This window comes from Tenrec ecaudatus, chromosome 2 (genome assembly GCF_050624435.1).
Source record: "Tenrec ecaudatus isolate mTenEca1 chromosome 2, mTenEca1.hap1, whole genome shotgun sequence".
Classification (NCBI taxonomy): Eukaryota; Metazoa; Chordata; class Mammalia; order Afrosoricida; family Tenrecidae; genus Tenrec; species Tenrec ecaudatus.
Window position 1 is genome coordinate 259,182,127 of NC_134531.1, and position 7,016 is coordinate 259,189,142.

The following is a 7,016-nucleotide window of genomic DNA, read 5'->3' on the forward strand; positions in this document are numbered from 1 at the left end:
GCATCCACTCCTCCTGTGCTTCACCTAGCAGACCCAACAGAAAACAATAAAAGCAAAATCATGTTAAGATAGTAAGGATAAAAACATAATAGTAAACAGACAAAGACACCACAAAATGCTTCAAAAAGGGACAGATTCCCAACAAAATTCAAAAAGCCAGGGGAAAAATTTCTGTCACGAAACCAGTAAGAGATACTTGCACCCAGAAAATATGTTCAGGTCCTGTCTATAGGGTAATCAGCGGGCCAAGTATCAAGGTTGATCCAACATAATCAACCTTATAATGGTCTCTGCCTATTAAGGCCATTGGAGCTCTTGCCATCACAGGATTGCCGTGATAATCTGTATCTTAATAGAGCATACAGCGGGTTGATGTACCGAGGCCTTACTTGTATGCCAGTTAACAATATACCACCCTTGGTATAGCTGGCATGTGTTTTCCAGCTTAAGTTGTTAGGTAACAAGTGTGTCTGTGGTAGAGTCCAGTTCACCCAGTGGAGTACTCAGTTGGGGTCTCACAAGTAAGCCTCTGGAGCATGATGTGCACCCAAAAGACCCAGGATTCCATGTCCCAGTGTTCTGCGGCATCCAGCCAGGTTTGCTGGAATACCCCAAGACTCCCTAGGTCAACTGCACACTACTAAAGATACGCCCTACCTAACGATCCCAATGACCTTCTTAGACTCACAGAACCTCTCTCCCCTTCCCCCAACAGACATGCACCTATGTTTGCCCTGACTTGACCATGCCCTCTCCCCTCTCCTATGCTGCCTCTCCCATCAGTAAGCCTCATCAATCTGACAGAGCCACCTCCCTCTTCAAGGGACCTCATCCCAGATCCACATGGCTACCACTCAGCAGACAACATCACTGCCTTTCTCCCCTGACCATTGACCATTTGATCCCAGCTATTGAGAGATACCCTCCTGCCAAGTGACCTACACTATACTTACCTGAAGTAGATGAAGTGTGGTTTACTGGCATTGGTCCAGCTCTTTACCAGGCTGGCTGATCTTCCTCCTGAAGACTAGATGGCACACAAGCTGGAGCTTGGGCTTGCTCTGCTGCTTTTCCTACTGCAGTGGAATCATATAATATCTGTCCTTTTGTGATTCACTGACTTCACTCAGCATCAATGTCTTCCACGTCCCTGCGCACATTGTTTCTTGGTTTCATGGCTGTTTTTTAGGGATGCATATGGTATGTTGTATTGTCATTCTCATTGGTTTCTAGGAAGTTCTTAATTTCCTCACAAATTTGGGCTAATACCCACTGGTTTTGGAGAAGTGTGTGATTAAGTCTCCTGATGTATACACACTCACACACACACATATATGCATATATATATACACACATATATATACATACATATATCCTTCTATTGTAAATTTCCTACTTTATGTCATTGTGGTCAGAGAGGACGTGGTTGAAAATGACCTCTATGTGTATGAATTTTCTTAAGTTTGTCTTGTGTCCCAGCATGTGGTATATTTTTAAGTATGAACCATGTGTACTAGAGAAGAATGTGTGTTTTTTTGCTGTTTGTTCGAGAGGTCTGAAAATGTCTATTAGGTTGAGTTATTTGATTGTGTTGTTCAGGTCTCATTTTTTTATTGAGTTCCTTACCTACTGATCTATCTTTCTATGAGAGTGGTGTGTTGAAATCACCTTCTCTAATTGTTTATCCTGTGATTTCCTATTTCATCTCTTTCAGAATTTGGTTCATGAATTCCAAGCTCTTTCATTGGACACACATATGTTTATTATGTCTATGGGCTCTTGCTCTACTGATGCCTTGAGGATATGTCCTGGCCATTCTTAACTCTTAATATGTCATGTGCCTTGAGGTCTATTTTGCCAGAGATTATTAGTACTGCCACTGCTGCTTTTATTTGGTTGCTGTTTGCTTGTTAAAATTTTTGCCATCCTTTGACTTTTAGTCTAGTTTTGCCTGTGAGCTTGGTCCTTTGAAGGAAGCAGAATGATGGATTTTGTTGTCTAAATGCTTTTTTTGTTGTCTAATCCAGCCTGCTAGCCCAGTCTAATCTGTCTAATCCATGTTTCAGGTTTGCAAAATCATTTGTGATTTGAGTGAATTATCTTGAAAGAATGTACCTCTGGTGAATCAAGTCAGAGGGGATGGGGTATGCTCTTTTCAAATGGTGAAGGTAGCCAAGTGAGGTTGGGGAATGGGGTCTATTCCTGTCACCTACCTAGGTAGCCTTGGACAAAGTACAGCAATGTTTTACTCAGAAAGCCAGTGTGTTATGTGGAAGGCTTATTTAACTGACTTGCTATTATGCAATCTTTGAGCAGTTGCTGAGAGCCTACAACTCTCTGTGAAGCCCAATTTAGTTAAACCATTTCCCCCAGGAAGTTGCTACTTTGAAATACCTGGTGTTTTTTCCATGCTTTGTTATGTTAAAACTTTGTTAAGAAGCCAGGTGTGTGAAGTTAAGGAAGCTAGCAAAGCCCCAGAATGACCATGTTGTGTAAGGTTTTTTAAGGGCTGTTAGGGGGTCCTGCTATGGGGGCTGTGCTTCACTGTCCCCCAGGGAAGGGGAATTAGATTGGCCGAGTGGGTTGGGGCTCACTGGGTCTGTGTTCTCCACTATGCCTGCTCTCACCTGTCCTGTTGGCTCAGTAGGCTGTGTTCTGCAGATCTTTGATCTACCTCTGGAAAATGACCCAGGGGCTTCTAATAGGCAGATTCCACTGCTGTGATTGTAGTAAATGTGTGTCTAATTATCTTTCCTTACAACACACTGGCAGGCCACACGTGAAGCTGGAGTGAAGGGGAAATAGGATGATGTACAATACCATCCCTCTGGTCATGGCAGGGGAAGGGAAGGCTAAAACCTGCAAATGGGAGTGCAGAGAGGGAAGTACTACAGTGAACTTCTGGGGCTGGTTTTTGGAGATTCTCTGTGGGCCTGGGATTATGACATACTATTGGTCAGCAGTCTGGAGAAACTACAGCTTGCAGGTGGGTCATGGATCTAGACCCTAGATTCTAGGGTGAGGGTAAAGGTGGTAGAAGATGTCCCACTGATCCTGGTCAGGGATGTGGAGAGCCTATGGGAAGTTATGGTGAAATTATAGCACTTCAGTGAGCTGTAGAATGGCTTTATGGGCAAAAATTGAGAGAGGAGATCTGAACCATAAACCCCAGGATACTGGGAAGGTATTTCTAGCACCTGGTTTCAAAAGATTGGCCTCCTTATCTCTTGATTGTCTGATCTAAACAATGGGACAACAGAGCAGGTGATTCTACATGGGCTCCATCTTCCCAGAAGTATGATTTTATCTATTTATTTATTTATTACTTCAGTACTAGTTTCCTAGAGTAGCGAGTGACTCTACAACAGAGATAATGAATTGAATTTGACAAAAATAAGAACTGAAGAGAACTGGATCTAAGCTCTAAATGTGTTAGCTTCAGAGTCCACACCTTCATCATTAGAACACGCCTCCTTAGAACATATTGCTTTCAATGTGTGCGGAATTTTGACACTGGAGAGTTTACCTTCTTGTTTTGAGCTATTTCACTCTAGGGTGTTGGGTTTAAAATGCATCACTGATGGGCAATCCAGTGTGAATGAGGTGAGTGAAGATTGGATAAACCAGTAACCTTTTAATGATATGAGCAAGGGCAAACTTGATTCATATTTATTATGATTTACCGAATTATTTTATATCTGTAATAAGGAATCCCTGTAAAGAAGCTACGTAACATTAAGTACATTCTTATTGGCCTTAATAAAAGATTTCTCTGCTTGTTAACAATATGTTTAAGGCTCTGGTTTCAGGTGGATCTTTCATGATAAGAGCAGGATAGTTTTAAGTGGTGGAGAAAGTATCAACTGCTTTTTTGGAAAAGAACAAATCCTGTTCTGCTTTTCTAGAAATATTTTAAGTCATGAAAATAAATGTATTTCAATATAGTTTCTTTTTCTAAATTATATTGATTTTTTAAGTTACTCTTAATCAATACAAAAAGGCTCAAAGAGAATACCAGAGGTTATGTTTCCCTTGGGAATGTATACTTAGCTAGATATAAGCCTCTCTAGAAGATATCCAGGCATATTAAATACCTGTTCATATGACTTATTAAATCATGGATTTATAATAAAAACTAATAAATAAGGCTGTAGAATTTGAAATATTTTCTGAAATGCTAATTCAGATTATAACCCCCACAAAAGCAATGTTATTTTAGATCCACTTCAACAAGGCAAAATGATAACGTGATAAAGCAGTGAGTTCTCCCATATTCTATAACCAATAATTCCAGTGTTACAATCAAATTTCTTATTTTTACCATTATCTGTTTGTGGATGTCATCATTTTCATAATGTACCTTCATTCATTACTAACAGAATATATAGAATTTATATATATGTTTGTTAGATTCGGGGAAGGAAGGCGAGCTTACCTTGGGCACATGGACTAATCACGACCAATTGAGATGAAAAAGAAGCAAAAAGAGTTTATTAGCTAGTTCAAGTTCCTCCCTCTGCTGCCCGGCACAGCGGGGACCCAGTGTCCAAAGGGAATCGGCAAGAGCTCTTTGTTCCCTGGGCTCTTATAGGCCCAGGGATAAGGGGGCAGTCAGGTTGGCGTTCTTTAAACTCATAGTAGAAAACTTCTGATGCCAGCATTGTTCAGCGGTGATTGGTGAGTAGGTTCGTGCATGCTTTTCTGATTGGTCAGTCACTGGTGGGCTGTCACTCAAACTCTATTGGCTAAGGCGTCATCAGGCGATGTGTTCCATTGGTTAGGTTGGATCAGGCGATATCAGGCGATGTCCCATTGGTTAGGTGGATCAGGTGATGTGTTGCATCAGTGACCAAGAACCGGGACCGAAACTGAAACTGAAACCTAGGCCTAACTCAAATCCCGGCTTCCATACAGCTTATTTTAACGTTTACTCTGCTGATTCTAGCAGTTGTACACCCGTGCCCCACATGTTATATATATGTTATATATACTATATGCATATATAGTATATAAACACAATGTATATGTTATATGTAGTAAATAAATGGCTCATATTAAATGAACCTAAATAATGGTTTGGATGGCTTAAAAAAAGGAGGGAAATTGAAACTGAAATGAACCTGGAATATTTAGTGACAATCAAGTTTATTTTAAAAAAACACCCTAATAACCTAGCATGATTAAATACCCCACATATTATAGAAATGACATATATTTTCTCACATAAAATTAAAAAACCATACTTACCTGGCAGGGGAGGTACCATGATCAGGAAGGTGGTTTTCCCAGTGCGAGGCTTCTCCATTGCATTCCGGATGTGCTGACCCCTGCGATTTCCCCAAATGTGGGAATCTCGACTGCAGAATTTGTGGTAGTGGGGGACTGCGTTCACGCTCTTCCCTGAAAAAAAATTAAGAAGACCATAACATTTGGAAAATTATATCCAAATCAGATATCTTTTTATGGTGTTCGCATCGCAAAATAAGACATCCCTATATATTCTAAACCAATTGAAGAAGTAAATACCAATTAACAATAAAAGTACAGAGTCAGAAACAATCTTGAAAAAATGAATTATTATCTTGGAGTGGCTATTAGTATTGGGGCCTATTTCACATCTTTATTATCTTTGTTGAAAATGGATATTTGGCCCATCGTGTGTGCACTTTCAGATGCACAGTCTGTATACTGTCACATCCACTCTAGTGTGATAGCACAATGGCTTCTTCTTGCCTTTAATTTCCTTCCATAATCTGATCTTTAAGGTGGATTTTCCCCTGTAAGTAATGCTTTGCCAATAATTCACACCTCGGCTTATCATCCAACTGTCTCCTATATTTCATGTACCATGGATCTCTTTACTACAGCTAGAGGAAAGGCACAGTGTTGAAGGACGTGATAATGGTTCAAGGCACAGACTGGTATCTATTTAGATGCAATTTTAATCCTGACAGTTCCTTGCCAATTATTCATTTTTTGTATTGTCATTGTGTGTAACCTCGTGAGACAGTTTGGACATACCCCGTGAGATCTTCCAGGCTGTTACTTTTATGAGAAAAATTTACCAGATCTTTCACACCTAGAGTCACCAGGTGGGTTTGAATGGCTGAATTTTTGATCAGCAAATGAACACTTAACTATTCACCAACAGAATGCCTGTGATTAGCCTGAATACTTAGTAAATGCATGCAACTTTTTTCTTCCCAAATTCCTCTTTAAAGGAGATGGTCTCACATAGACAGAGTGAATTAAGTAAGTCAATATAGCAACCCTCAGGATCAGTGGTGAGAGTGGTAATACTGGAAGTGTAGAGGGAAGGCGGGGTAGAAAGGGATAACCAATTATAAGGATCTACATATAACCTCCTCCGTGGGGGATGGACAACAGAAAAGAGAGTGAAGGGAGACATCGGACAGTGTAAGATATGACAAAATAATAATGACTTTATAAGTCATCAAGGGTTCATGAGGGAGGGGGAGCAGGGAGAGAGTGGGGAGAAATGAGGAGGTGATACCAAGGGCTCGAGTAGAAATCAGGTGTTTTGGGAATGATGCGGGCAACAAATGTACAAATGTGCTTGACATACAATTTATGTATATTGTATGAGCCCCCAATAAAATGATTAAAAAACACATGGTATCAAGGCATTTTTGAATGAATACATATATCACCTTGTGGGGATTGAAGCCAGATTTTAATAAATTGAATATCAGAAGGAGATGCAGAAAATATATAATTTTTTAAACTGAGAAACTTGAACCCTCGGTTTCTTCTGAACCTCTCTTGCTATTAAAAGGAGACCTTTAAATACAGGCATGTACATATGTAAATATATTTATGAGGATGAGGAAATAAATTTATGAGCATGTATTTATAGGTTTAATAGCAGATTGACATTGGGCCTCCACTCAAGTACTTCCTCAATGCAAGAACACTTTGTTCTATTAAACTGGCATTCAATGATGCTCACCTTACCAACATGTTCGCTGAAGACAAATGGTGCATAAGCAAATGTG

At 40.0% G+C, this 7,016-nt stretch overlaps 1 non-coding gene across 1 annotated transcript; it reads left to right on the forward strand.

Annotated features, from left to right (window-relative positions):
* Positions 1–5,239: 5,239 nt before the first annotated feature.
* Positions 5,240–5,403, forward strand: LOC142441698 (U1 spliceosomal RNA). Its single transcript, XR_012783051.1, has one exon. It is a non-coding gene; the product is annotated as a U1 spliceosomal RNA (small nuclear RNA).
* Positions 5,404–7,016: the final 1,613 nt, after the last annotated feature.